The sequence below is a fragment of the Panthera uncia genome, chromosome C2 (assembly GCF_023721935.1).
Source record: "Panthera uncia isolate 11264 chromosome C2, Puncia_PCG_1.0, whole genome shotgun sequence".
In the NCBI taxonomy this organism is placed as follows: Eukaryota; Metazoa; Chordata; class Mammalia; order Carnivora; family Felidae; genus Panthera; species Panthera uncia.
In genome coordinates, this window is record NC_064810.1 from 63480623 (window position 1) to 63496373 (window position 15751).

The following is a 15751-nucleotide window of genomic DNA, read 5'->3' on the forward strand; positions in this document are numbered from 1 at the left end:
CTCCTTTATCCTATTATTATGGTGAGTTACATTGATTCACTTTGTAACATTAAACAAAGTATTACCAGATATAAACTCCACTTGGTATTATCTATGTTATGTGCTGTAGGATTTTATTTCCTGATATTTTAAGGATTTTTTTTTTGTATCAATGCACAGGAGGTACAGGGGACAGTAATTTTATTTTTTGTAATGCTTCGTTAAGTTTTCCAATCAGAGTTTCCCCCATAGTTTTTTTACATTTGGCAACTGGTTGAATAATCTTGTAAGCTATGAAATACTGGCAAGAACATGCTTGGGGAAGCTAGAAATCAAGAGTTCCATCTTAAACTTGTTTAGCTGAAATCCTGTTAAATATCTAAGGAAAAAAATCAAGTAAATAGTTGTATAAATAAATTTAAAGCTTAATGCAAAGGGCTGGTGAGTTAAGTGTGAGAGTTATCAGTACCTAGTTGATGTTTAAATCCACAGAAATGGATAAGAGAACCTACGATAAGAGTATAAATTGAAAAGAGAGCTAAGAAGAAGCTCTGAGACACTTTAACATCTCAGGACTGGTTCAGACAGTAAGAGGCAATTAAACACTAAAAGAGAACAGCCTGTAAGGAAAGAGGAAAATCAGTAGTTTGTGGTTCATACAATTCAAAAAAAAGAGAAGTGTTTCACACTGAACATTGCCAAGCTCAGTAAGATGAGGACCACAAAGCGGCAATAAATTTGGCAACATGGAGTGAAGCGGCAATAAATTTGGCAACATGGAGTGACTGGAAACATTGACAGGAATCTTTCAAGGAGATGGAGGTGGGGTGGAATGAAGGCAGGTTGGAGTGCATTAAAGACAGAATGGAAGTGAGGGAAAGAGGAAGGCAAGTATAGTCAACTTGTTACAGGATTTTTCTCACAGAGTAGCAAAGAAATAGGGCTGGAGAGGAGTCAAGAAACAATAAGCAAAGAGTATTCTAATTCTTTCCAGGTAAGTAAAACAAAATGGAAAAGATACACAAAACAAGGTAATTAAAACAAAATGGAAAAGAGGACAATGTGACTTACACTATTCATGATAGTGGAGAGAGCTACAGACTAATGATCAGACCAAGGTTCTGTTTCCAGCTTTAAAGGTAACCAACTACATGACCCAGGGCAGGTCGCTTCCCTTTTTCTGAGCTTCATTTTTCTTATCTGTAAATTGATGTCTTGGAGTAGATATGAAAAAAAAACACAATTTAAATACCCCTCAACTTCTATGAGTTCTCTGCAGGTCTCATACTGAAACTGGTCTCTAATATGTCAGGCCTCCATCTTAAAAATTAATGGTAATTTTGTTTTATCTATTGTGTCTCTCAATTATTTGGTTTATGTGTATCATAAAAATAGTATTAAAATGGCAAGCCAAGTCTGCTTGATTACTCTACAAAAGACGGTATACAGAGAGTGAGAATTCTACTTATGTAAAAATAAGCTGTAAAGAGAAGAAATCAGGCCAGCATGAGAAAGTTCCAGGGAAAGAGTAGATAAAGAGCCAGGGGAATTTCCTCAACAGAGGAAACACAGTCATAGATGCTTTTTTAGATCCCTGATAGTTTCCACAGCAAGTGGAGAGATGATAAGGGTACTTGAAGGTTAATCACAAGCATCCAATCACATCATGGTAGAAGCAGCACATTTGATAAACTATAATAACTAGTCCCTAAAATAACTAGGCCACATCAAATTATCTTGTTTGTTAAGATAAATGTATTAGATTAGCCATTTTACTAAATTCATGGATTGATGTTTAACTAATTAAACTCATTTCTTCTAAAAGAAGTGATTAATTGTGTTGATGATGTAGTGTCAAGTAAACAGGATGAGTTGATTTGGAGAGGAACAAAAATTAAATAGGTTTTAATGCAAATAATATGTGTATTTAAATAGATGCAGTAGTCAAGCTAACACTAGGAATCTGTTGAGTTTCCACATGTCAATGTATTGAGTATCTACAATTATTAGACGGTAGGTAGGAAACAAAGAAATATAGAGAAAATTATTCCTGCCCTTAAGTGACTTTCAATTGAATTGAGGATATAGAACACACCGGTGAATATACTGGATAATATCACTTCATGCTTAATTTGGGGAAAGAGTAGAAAATTCCTATTGTGCAGAAGAAATAGGATTTTACCAGGAAAAGTTAGTCAGGGAGGTTTATTAAGGATGTGGAATTTTAACTGCATTAAAGGTAGAATTGAGGGGTGCCTAGGTGGCTCAGTCGGTTAAGTGCCCAACGTCAGCTCAGGTCACAATCTCACGGTTTGTGAGTTCAAGCCCCACGTCGGGCTCTATGCTGACAGCTCAGAGCCTGGAGCCTGCTTCAGATTCTGTGCCTCCCGCATTCTCTGTGCCTCTGCCACCTTATACTCTGTCTTTCTCTCTCTTTTAAAAATGAATAAACGTTAAAAAAATTTTTTTAAGGGTAGAATTGAAAATTAGAACACATTTGTTCAAGTGACAAAATCCAGTATACTAAAAAAGTATATTAAACATTCACTGGAATTTGTAGAAGGCACAAGTAATCAAAAAAGGAAGATGAGCAACTGAACTGGAAGGTACACAAGTACCTTCAGGACTCCTTCCTTTCTCTTTCTCATCTCTACTTCTCCTGGTTTCTGGCTTCAATGATCAATTCACCTTCAGTGGAGGAGTCAGAGAGACAAAAAAGCAAAGAAATCAGAATAGGGTGCACCAGCCTAGTTAAAGTATATATATATCAACAGGAAGGGGCAAGCTTATTGTTTATCCATGTCATTCAAATTTCATTAGGTGGTAGAACCTCTTTCTTTCTTCTTCCTTCCTTCCTTCCTTCCTTCCTTTCTTCTTTCTTTCTTTCTTTCTTTCTTTCTTTCTTTCTTTCTTTCTTTCTTTCTTTCTTCTTTCAACCATCTGAAGTAGAAACTGAACGGCCGGGAAAGACTGCCACTAAAAAGCAAGAGATCAGTACATATAGCACAAGAGAAGCAATCAAAAAGACAGGAAAAATGCCAATTTTAATGTATACTTACAGTAGCCAAAGTCACAAGAAAGATCATCAAGTATGCAAGGTAGACAAGCTATCAGAGGCATTAAAAATAAAAAGAATACAGAAAAGTTTAGGTATAAAGTAGTCTTTTTAGGGACACCTAAAAGACGTGGCTAAGTCAGTTAAGAGTCCAACTCTGGATTTCGGTTCAGGTCATGATCTCCTGGTTCATGAGACCGAGCCCCGTGTCAGGCTCTGTGCTGACAATGTGGAGCCTCCTTGGGATTCTCTCTCTCCCTCTTTCTCTTGTCCTCTTCCTCTTACACGCATGCTCGCTCTCTCTCTCTCTCTCAAAATAAATAAATAAAAACTTTTAAGAAAATGACTCTTATACAACTATTTTTAAAAATAGTCTTTTTAAGTAGAGTGGAAGCAATTTAAAGTCAAATTTAAAACAGATTAAGAAATAGGTGCCATAAAAGAAAATGAAACCTCATCTTCTAGCCATGATGGGGTAATTAGTACCTGACTAGTCCTCCCTCTATAAGCAGTGTTGTGCTGGTAAACGTTTAACAACCAGTTCTCCAATAAACAAAAAGAAAAAGCCTCAATTTATAACATTTCCCTGTTTCCACAGCAAAAATACTTCTCCTCTGGCTGACTTCAAGCTACCAATGATTTAACAACTGGCTGAAAAAAAAATCCTAAAAATTTAAAAGCTGCCTTTCATGACTTGGTATGAATGGACTCCAGCACATGATAAATTGCTATAAAACTGAGCAGAATATGAAAGGAAACTGTTTAGGCATTAGAAACAGGGGAAGCTCACAAGTTGAGTACTGTATGTACCTCCTTCCATCCACTCTACTTTCTGTCTACAGGCAACTTCCCAAAACAGGTGGAGTTGGGGTCGGAGTCTAAATACTGTCAGGTACAGCATTCTACCTGACCTAAGAAGTCTCGCATCAGTTTGGAGATACAGAAAGGGCTGGAATCTAAATGGCATCATAGTAAATAGGTGGGACCTATGCAGGAAGTGAGCCCCAGAATTCTAAGCAGAGTACCTCAGTGAGTTCTTAGTTGAAGGCTGGGCTGCTAAGGTTCAAGGAGAGACCACACTAGGCTTACATGAGAGTAACAGCTATGGAGCTGAGAGTAGAATACAGGTACCAGAAATCAAGCAGACTTATGAGTTATATTACAGTTCTGGACCAGAGTGGAGAGATGTCCTTAATACTCTGCTAATACCTCATCAGTACTCAGCATCCAGCTGAGACTTCAGAAAGGCCATACTTTAGCAGTAAGAAATGATATCTTTAAAGTGCTAAAACAAAAAATAAGAAACAGCATAGTCATCCCAGAATTATATATCCAGCCTGCAAATATTTCTTTACATAATGAGGATGAAGTGAAGACATTTCTTTAAAAAAATTTTTTGAGAAAATGTATTGGCTATGAACCAGCACTCCAGGAAATCTTGAGAAATATTCTTCAGGAAGTGACACTAGATGGAAACTCATTATCTATAGGAAATGAAGACATGGAAACAGTTTTTTACATCAGTAAATATAAGATAAATATTTTCTTAATTTCCTTGAAAAACAACTTACTGATTAAAGCAAATGCAACAATTTTGTAAGGTTAGTTTATAACATATATACAATTAAAAGATATGACAACTTTAAGACTAAATATGGTGGGGGTGCGTAAATGGAATTATGTTGCTATAATATTTTTATATTAGTCAAACGACAAAAATAAGTGTAAAGGAAGAATGGAGAAGTCTAAATGAGAAATTTAAATGAAATAACATTGACTAAAAGTAAACTTTGAAAGGTAAGAATGCATTTTTTTCTCTAGAGCAACAAGTAAGATTATAAGAAGAGGCACAGTTATAAAGCCAATAGAAAAAAATAAAATGGAATGCTAATATTTTATTAATTCAAAAGTAGCCTCTAAAGGACTGAGGAACAAAAAGCAAAGAGACAAATGGAAAACGAATACCAAAATATAAATTTAAACTCAACCATATTGATAATTACATGAAATATAAATGGACTAAACACTCCAAGTAAAAGACAAAGATTTTTAGACCAGATTTTTAAGAAACTTCATATATATATATATATATATATATATATATATATATATGAAATACACTTTAAATATAAAGAGAAAGATGGGTTACAAGTAAAAAAAATATGAAAACATATACAACACTAACGGAAAGCCTAAGAAAGCTGTTGTGTCTGCATTACTATTTGAAAAAGTAGGTTTCAAGACAAAGCTCATTATCAGAAATAAAAAAGAAAATTTCACAGAGAAATAAAGCATCAATTTATCAGGAAGCCATAAGAATTTTAATGAAATATGCACCTAATAACTAGCATAACTAAATGCATATGTTATATATAATATATAATATTATAAATATATTATATTTTATATATATAAATCATGGTTGGAGATTTTAACAAAACCCCTCAATGATTGACAGAACAGTTTTTCAAACACTGGTATGTCTATAGAAGGTATGAACATCACTAATAGCTAATACAAACTAAAGGACACTTTATAAAACATTCCACCCAACAACTATTCTAATCAAGTTTCCATGCTAGGCCACAAAATAAGTCTCAATATATTACAAAAATTTTAAATCTTACAGAGTACGTTGTCTTCCCATAGCAGAATTAAGCCAGAAATCAATAACAAAAAAAAAGGACTTAGAAAATTTCCAAATATTTGGAAAATAAATAATACATCATAAATAATCCATGAAAGAAGAGTTCACGAGGGAAATCAGAAAATATTTGAACAAAATGATAATAAAAACACAAATGTAAAAATTTGTGGGATTCAGCTAAAGCATAGTTTAGTAGAAATTTAAACTTTTAAGTGTCTGTATTTGAGGAGAAAATGTTTAAATTTTCTAAGTTTATAACTTAAGAAGCTAGCTAGAGAAAAACAAACAGAAAATAAGTAGAAATAAATAATAAAGATGAGAGTAGTAACTGATGATACAAAAAACAAACAGAAAATTAACAATATCTAGATTTGGGTCTCTGGACATATTAGTAAAACTAGTAAGTACCTAGCATGACAAATCAAGAATTCCAACATCAGGAAGAGAGTGATATCATTATAGCTCCTATAGTCATTAAAATTTAATATGGTGGCACCTAGGTGGCCCAGTCGGTTAAGCTCCAACTTCAGCTCAGGTCACGATCTCACAGTCTGTGAGTTCGAGCCCCACATCAGGCTCTGTGCTGCTATCAGTTCAGAGCCCGGAGCTTGCTTCAGATTCTGTGTCTCCCTCTCTCTTTGCCCCTCGCCTAGTCATGCTCTGTCTCTGTCTCTCAAAAAATGAATAAACATTAAAAAATTTTTTTAAAAAGTTAATATTATGAGCAGCATTATATCAGTAAGTTCAAAAATTTAAAAATGAGTACTACTTCAAAAATACAAGTTATTAAAACTGATTCAAAACAAGATCAACTATCTGAATAGCAAGTTATCTATTAAAGAAACTGAATACATAAATAAAATATAAGTTCAAGGAAAGCACCAGATCCAGATGTCTGTTCTGGAAAATTTATCAGACATTTAAGGAAGAAATAATACCAATTGACAAATTCCCTTTAACAGACAAGGGGGAAATGTTTGCCAACTTACTGCAAGAGGCCATCATAACCCTGATACCAAAACTTGATTAAGATATTACAATAAAATTAAAAACTAACAGCCCTCTAGACATAGACACAAAACTCCTTAACAAATTATTAGCAAATAAAATCCAGGTAAAAGGAAATTACATCATGACCAGGAATACAAAATTGGTTCAATAAGTGAAAGTCAATAATGTGATTCACCACATTAACAGAATAAAGGAGAAAATGGATATGATCAGCTCAATAGAAAGTATTTGACAAAATTCAAATCTATGCATGATTAAAAAAAAAAAACTCTCAACAAACCTGGAAAAGAAGAAAGCCTCCTCAATTTAAAGTAATTTCAGCTACAAACCAAAAAACACAGCACTTATATCTAATAATAGACTTAATCTCAAAATACTGAATTATTTTTAGGATCAGGAACTATATAAAGTTATCCATTCCAACTGCTTATATTCAATATTGTTTTGAGTCTTAAGCAGTAAAATACAAACTTTAAAGGAAATAACAGATATTAATAATGGGCAAAAAAAGAATAAATCTGTTTTTATTAATAGACCACACAACTGTTTACATGGAAAATTCTAAAGAATCTGCAAAAAACAAACAAACAAAAAAACCCTGAGACTTAATAAATAAAGTTTGCATGGTCACAAAATACAAAGTCAATATACACAAATTAATTGCATTTCTGTGAACTAGAAAAAAACAATTGAAACATTAAAAGATTCTATTTATAAAAGCATCATAAAATTCTTAGGAGTAAATTTTTTCTTGTTTTTTTTTTTATTTTTTAAGTTTATTTATTTTGAGAGAGAGAAAGAGTGTGCATGTGAAGGGCAGAGACAAAGAGGGAGAGAGAGAGAATTACAAGTAGACTCTGCACTGACAGTGCAGATGAGAGGCCTGAACTCAGGAACCACGAGATCGTGACCTGAGCCAAAACCAAGAGTCAGACGTTTAACCGACTGAACCACCCAGGCACCCCTCTTAGGAATAAATTTAACAAAAGATGTGCAAGGCCTTGATTCTGAATACTACAAAATATTTCTAGGAAAAAGATTAAAGAAAATTTAAATAGAGATATACCACATTCATGGACTGGACTCAATATTATGATGTCCATTTTTCTCAAATTGATCTATAGATTCAATTCTAATCAAAATCTTATTAGGTATCTTTGCAGAAACTGACAAACTGATTTAAAATTTTATATGGAAACATTAAGAACTTAGCATAGTCTAACCAATCTTGTAAAAGAAGAGTAAAATTGGAGAATACACACTACTTAATTCTAAGACTTATTATAAAGCTATAGTAGTCAAAACAGTATAGTACTAACATGTAGATGAACAGGACATTGGAACAGAAGAGAATATCCAGAAGCATAGTACACACACACACACACACACACACACACACACTCTCTCTCTCTCTCTCTCTCTCCCTCTCCCTCTCCCTCTTTCTCCCTCTCTCTCTCACCTGGCAAAGCTTCCAGGAAGGAAGACATTCTTTTCAACAAACAATATAGGAATAAGTGTAAACAAATAGAACAAGGAAAAAAAATAAAACTCAACCTCTACCTTTCAACGAATATAAAATTAATGTGAAACAGATCATAGACCTATACATAAAATCAAAACCTATGACATTTCTATAAGAAAATACATAAGTCAATCTTCCCACTTTATCTAAGATGGGGCACTTTTATCAGAAAAGATAAAAAAGATAAATTGGACTTTGTTAAAATTTAAAACTTTAGTTTTTCAAAAGATACCATCAAGAAATGAAAAGGCAAGCCACAGAGTTGGAGGAAATATGTACAATATGTATATCTAACAAAGGGTCTGTGTCACAACATATTAAAGAAAATTTGTCTAACTCAATAACAAGATGAAAAGCAAACCAATTTATAAAAGTGGGGGTAATATTTTCCAGAAAGTTTACAAAAGGAGGTATACAAAAGGCCAGTAAGTACATGAAGAGAGGCCCAACATCATTAGTCACCAGAGAAATGCATGTCATTGGAATGACTAAAGTTAAAACTGATAATGCCAAATGTAATATGGTTTTGGAACCATAAACAGCAATTGCTGTTTAGAGGGTAAAATGGCATAGTCACCCTAGAAAACAGTTTGGCAGTTTTTACAAAGTTCAATACACACTACCCATATGACCCAAGAATTCTATTCTTAGGTATTTCTACAAGAGAAAAAAACCATATACCATATATATGCCCAGGAAAACTCTTATAGATGACTGTTCATAACAGCTTTATGGAAAAAAAATTTTAAAGTTCAAACATGCCAAAAACCCATCAAGAGTAAAAGGATAAGTTACATGTACTCACACATAAACAAATGCATAGGGTCATCACTGCAATACTATTTCATAATACAAAGAATAAACAACTGTTACATTCAGCAACATGCAAGAATTTTTTAGTTACGCCGAGCAAAAGAAACTAGACACAAAAAGCATATACTGAATAATTCCAACTACATGAATTCCCAGAACATGTAAAACTATCTGAAGTGATAGGGGTCAGATCAATGTTTAGAGCAGGGGATGGAGGGAACTGACTGTAAATGGACAAGAAAGAACTCTCCAGGGTAACAGAAATTTTCTATATTTTGATTGGGGTGGTGGTTACATGGTACACATATTTACAAAACCTCATCAAACTGTACACATAAAATTTGTACACTGTATTCCATGTTAATTATGCCCCCAAAAAGTTGTTTTTTAAAAAATGAAAACAGAAGTAATAAGCATAAGAATAGCTACTACTTATCAGCGTTCTACAGGATGCTAGTGTATATTAGCACTCAGTCCTGAGAGCATCCTTCAAGGTAGGAGTTATTATAAAAACTGAGACTAAGAGCAGTGAAGTAACTTGCCCATGACCTTGAGTGAACAGGAGGGAGCTGACCCATAAGAAGGCCCAGGGCAAGGATGCTATTGAAAAGCACAAATCGAAACCACTAGAAGGGAATGATGGAAACAAGGCTGTACTGACTGAAACTAGAGGGAAGAATTAAAAGGTAATTGTAGTGGCAAATGTGTGTGAAGAAAGGGATGTAGGTGGTCACAAGGGCTTTATGTTTCATCAGCTTGGTCTTCTCAATTGAGTAGAGGTCAGACTGCCTGTTAGAGTAGGGCTGGAGCATGAGGAGAGTCTGGACTGCTCCACAACAGAAATAAGAAAGAACCTCTGGGCAGAAACAAGGACCCTCCCAGAGGTAGGGAAAAATTAGGCTTGCACTGGGCAGGCCCCAATAGACTCTGTAATTTTCTCTGTCAGATTCTGCAAACCAGGAAGAGCAGTGGTGGGAAGTGACAGTAGACACAGCCCAAGGGTGTGCATGTAAAACTGTCCCAGGCATGAATGACCCAGAGATGTGTTAGGGTAGGTAAGTGAAGCCTTCCCTCTGAGCTGAAGTTACAAATATCCACTATCTCATCCATCCAAGCTGAGGGGAAAATTGGCAGTTCTCTCCCTTTTTTTAAATTATGATCTTTGACTTACTCTGATTCTGTCAGACTACTAAATTGGCAATGGCATAAAATATAGAAGAGTAAAAATTTTGGCTGAGCCAATTAAAATATTCCATAGAGAGGCTTTCCTATCCAAGCAATATTACGAACCTTTGGATAAATTGGGTCTGGGCCCTGGTTTGTTATTTTTAATTTGGACTAATGGAGTAGATATAAAAGACTAAAGTGTGGAGTTTATTCAGTCACTCATGTCATGATCAAAACTCCAACATGCCAAAAATTGACATCACATTCCCTATCTCAATTTCCTCAATTACTGCCCATATTTGCCCATACTCTTCCTTCCCAGACTGGAGACCACAGGTGTCTTTGGACCTTAGAACTGCCCCCCTTTAGCCCATGGCCCCATCCCTTTCTTCCATTCTTCCATCAAGAAGTAGGGGCTATGTGTGAAGATGGTTCTGTAGTTAGTTACATCTGGGAAACACTGTAGTAAACAAAGTTACAATTTTTTTTCCGTAGGATCTCTCAGAGATTTTAATGTGCTCCTGTGTACTGAGAATCTCCAAGGGCAAGATAAAATATTTGATCGTGGAACCCCTGTGGTCATAGCATTACCTGAAATTCACGTGGGGAACACTGGCCTAAACTTCAATAACTACCCCCTAGCCATCTTCTCTGTATTCTGTCTCTCTTGTTCCAATCCATCCTGGATACTGCTGTGGGATAATCTCAAACTGCATTCTCCTTGAGCTGGTCCTCAGCTGCAAAATTTTGGTGACCACATATAGTACCTATTAAGCCACATCCAAGCCTCCCCACTGTGTGACCTGCAAAACTCTCCCTACTCAAGTGAGAAACCTGTTCCACCCTAGCAGCAACAACCACACAGCTGACAAAGATGTCACATGCTATCAGTGGAAGGAAATTACTGTTTCCAGAACCCATGTGGCTTCAGAGTTTACATTTTAAGAGGAGTCAGCATGCATAAATATAGGGTCGAGTGAAAAAAGCCTGGATGATGCCTACTTTTAGAGGAAGAAAAAAACTGGAGATCAGGTTTAGCCATGGTTGTTGCCCTGATTCAAAACTCTATGGGTTATGTGCAGGCCAGCAGATAAGAATTCAGTCAGAACTGGGACTGAGGGGCATCTCTTACCCAAATCTTAGTTGGCTTAGATCAACCAACAGCATAGAGAAGACTCTCTCATTAATCAGTTTACTTTATTCAAGAGTAACACAGCTACCACCTACCCTCCAGACCTCCTTGGACGAGTTTCCAGATTTGAGTCTTGGGAGGCAGCACCAGCTGCCTAACTTTGCCCCTTCAAAGAAATGCTTTGCTCTATCACATGCCATAGATACCATATGAATTACCTAGGATCTCCTCACTCCCAAATACTTCGATCTGAAATGATTTGAATACTTCAGGTCAAATGTGGTCTGGGCCTGAATTATCTAAATAATTAAGTGTATAGACAGGTGCTTGGTTTCAAGAGCATGTGACTGGAATAAAAAGAGCCTGTTTCTTTAAGTAGTCTTTACAAAGGCTTTCTAAAGCTCTCTCCTGTTTTGTTGATTTATTTTTTTAAAGAGAGAAAGACATGTTGATGAATGAGTTAGACTTCTGCAGGATCCCAGGAGAGGACCAGAGGGGCTTGTGGGAGAGGGAGGGGCAGGCAGCTTTGGCTTCTGCTTGGAAAAGGCTCGAGGGCCCCCAGTCCTCCCTGATTACTCTCCAAGATGCTACACTCACTGTCTGAATTGACTCTATGCCAAGAAAAACCTTCTTTTGAAGCTTGGAGATTTCTATGCTATGCGATAAAAAGTAAACCAGAACAGAAAGGGATGAAGGGTAGAGAATGAAAGAAAAAGAAAGCTGAGGAAATGAGTGTATTTGCAAGCTGAGGATTTCTGTATCTCCTGGCTTGCTGGGATTCTTTGATCCTTAAAAAGAACAGGGACAGCACTTACATAAGATATTCTGATCCAGAAAGAAATCTGTTTTTACATGGGAGATGTCTAAGCAGTCTCCCTGCCTCTGGTCTGGTGAACATCAGGCTTTCAGTAACAGAAAAAGTGAGGGGCACCTGAGTGGCTCAGAAAGTTAAGCATCCAACTTTGGCTCAGGTCATGATCCTATGGTTCATGAGTTCGAGCCCTGTGTCAGGCTCTGTGATGACAGCTCAGAGCCTAGAGCCTGCTTCAGATTCCGTGTCTCCCTCTCTCTCTCCCCCTCCTCCACTTGAGCTCTCTCTCTCCCTCTCTCTTTCTCTCCCCCTTTCTCTCTGCTCCTCCCCAACTCATACTCTGTCTCTCTCTCTCTCAAAAATAAATAAAACATTTTAAAAATTAAAAAAAAAAATAAGAGAACAAGTGAATTTGTCCTGAAAATCAGCTGGAGACTGCAGCACCCACAGGCTGCTTTATGGCGACTTATGAGTCTCATAGAAGTCTTTTTTTCGTGACTGTAATCAGAGCTGTTAAATCCCTCATTCATGTCAGTAAAGAAGACACTGTAGCTGTCCTATATTTACCCAACTGGCAGATTTTAGGGAGCAGCAATGTACCCAACAAAACAGGGAAAGACCAAAAAAAGAGTTTTTGACAGAAAGTAATATTTGCTATTTCAAAAGTAATAATAATTGAAGTAATCAGCAAAGGAATCTGAAATAGTTTCTTATACTTATGTAACAGTTTAATGTGCTTTGAATCAGTAGCCATTGTTACAAAAATATCCTGTAACCAACCCAGTGAGTTAAGCCATCAATGATCTATAAATCAGTTGTGCACTGTCTTCCCTAGGCCGGACTCAGCTAGACAGCTTGGCTTTAGGCCAGAGTAGCTGGGCCAGCTCTGCTTCTCTGAGTGGGGCTGAGGAAGCCGATGGCTCTGCTACATTTGTCTCACCTCTTCCTTGCACCCTCAGGTTAGCTCTGGCATACTGTACTCCTGGCATTGACGAAAGTGCAAGAAAGGGCATGCCCTAGTGTGCAAGCACATTTCCAGTCCCTGCTAGAATCATGACTACTAACATCTCATTGAACAAAGTAAGTCAAAATGTGAAACCCAAATTCAAGAGATAGGAGAGTACATTTTTTCCAGAGACATGCTACAAAGTAACATGACACAGAATGTAGATACAGGGAGAGGTAAAGAATTGGGGTCAATAGTCTCACTTATCACAATAATGCACCATTATCTCTTCAGTTCTTAGGGCCTCCTAAGAGTTTCTCTAGACATCACTGGTTCTTTACCAGTTAGTAGCTAGTGTCAGGGATATCTCTCTGGAACTCAGTTTCCTTACCTATAAAAAGGGATAATGTTTTCTCTACCTATCTCATGGGGTTGATGTGGAACCCAAATCAGTTAATAGATGGCAAAGTTCTTTGTCAGCTCTAAGGTATTATTCGGTATAAACTATTACTACAATTCTTACCAGAGGACAATACTCTTTGTGTGCGGCTTGTAGAGGCTGAGGACAGACTTCCCCAAAATATGTTACTATGGCATACTGATTATTTCAAATAAAAGTTACTTAAGAAAATAGCCAGTGTAGGGGCGCCTGGGTGGCTCAGTCGGTTAAGCAGCCGACTTCAGCTCAGGTCACGATCTTGCGGTCCGTGAGTTTGAGCCCCGCGTCGGGCTCTGTGCTGACTGCTCAGAGCCTGGAGCCTGTTTCAGATTCTGTGTCTCCCTCTCTCTCTGACCCTCCCCCGTTCATGCTCTGTCTCTCTCTGTCTCAAAAATAAATAAACATTAAAAAAAAAAAAAAAAAGAAAAAAGAAAATAGCCAGTGTAAAAAGAACACTCTGATTCCCCTGTGTCTCCAGAAAGCAAGAAATACATCTCCTATGTGAAAGGTATCCTCCTTGTACCAAGAGGCAAAGAGACATTATCATCAGAGATAGGGAATTTAGAGCCAAGAAGACTGATTAAACAAACCCTGTTACTTTTTATTAATTTACTATCCTAGCTCAAGTGCTATTTAGAATTCCTTGCTAATTGAAACTCTGGAACATAAGTGCTCTTTGTCCTCTTAGTGCCTCACAAATTTATTGTCCCTTTGTCAAAAAGGTATAAAAACTGCCTTTCTTTGAGTCTCAATTTCATTATTGGGCATGTAATTAACTTTGTTTTTTATTTTTTCTCTTGTTAATCTGTCTCATCAGTTTCATTCTTAAACCACCTAGAATAATCTTGAAGGGTAGAGAAACAATTTTCCTCCTCCTCATAGGCCATACACTCTGTGCAACTACTCAGCTCTGCCACTGTAGCATGAAGGCAGCCATGGACAATACGTAAATTATGGGTGTAGACACTTTCCAATAAAACTTTATATGCAAAAAAAGGCAGCTGCCAAAGAGTAATAGTTTGCAGCCCTGGTATATATCCATGAATTTTAGGAAATGGATATGAGGGTGGCTTTCCATTTGTCTGAGATGCTTGAGCAAGAACTCTTCAAGAGATTCCTTACCTCCCTTGTTAATTCCTGCTAGGATTTAACAACCTTCATGATTAAAAGATGCATCACAATATGTGAATTATACCTCAATAAAAAAAAAATCTTTTTTTCTTAAAAAGGCACATGATATTATCAGAGATCCTCACTCTATAAACTAAACCCATTTTTTTTTTTTATTCTGCATGGGGGATAATTTGTTTTAGAGCAGGGAATTTGCACACAATACATATTTCATAAAGCTAAGTTATTTGGGGATTGTTCAAGTTTGAGAAGAGATGAAAAACTTTTTTCCATTTTCACTGGAATGTAAGAGGATCCCTGGCTTCCTCCTTTCCTACTACAAACTCCTGCGTGATACTGTCCTGTAGAGATAGCAGGTAGAGTGAAAATATGGATCCTAGAACATAGTTGCCAGTCCCTACTAAGGGGATGGTCCCGGCGTTTCTACTGACAAATGAGCTGCTGCCGCTGAGAACCCTCTACAACCTTCTTTGCTATTTTCAGAACTGTCTTTGAATTTTCATTCCATGTCAGCCAGAGGAGTTAATCTCCATTACAATCAGGTAAAAGCCTGGCTCCAGCCAACAGTCTTGGGAAGCAAATGAAGAGAGAAGGCTTCTTTCTCACTTCAAAGCCCTCAGAGGTTGGTAGGCCTACCTTGGAAAAGAAAATAAGCAGAAAAATACGCTGGGAGAAATCAAGAATAGTCACACAACCCCACGATTTTTTACCTGAACTCTTCGTTAGGCATTCTGAAGGATCCACTTTGGAAGTGGAAACAGCTGGTGAGGGAACTACAAAGGCTGGTGCAGGAAACTTGTTTTTATGAGAAGACAAACAACCCAGAACTTTCCACAGGATGCAAGCTGAGTCAGGATCCTCAGAGGGGCCCACTGTGAAAGACTTCATTGTCTTGGAATGATCCTCTCCACCTGAAATGAGGGTTTCAATAATAAGTAAATTACCTAAAACCGCCTAGGAAGTCAGTGGAGATAATGAGGACATTTTGGATCGCATAGCTTGTATCTCCCCACTTGGTACCTAGTTTAGAAAGCAGGCAGGGGGGCGCCTGGGTGGCTCAGTCGGTTAAGCGTCCGACTGCAGCTCAGGTCACGATCT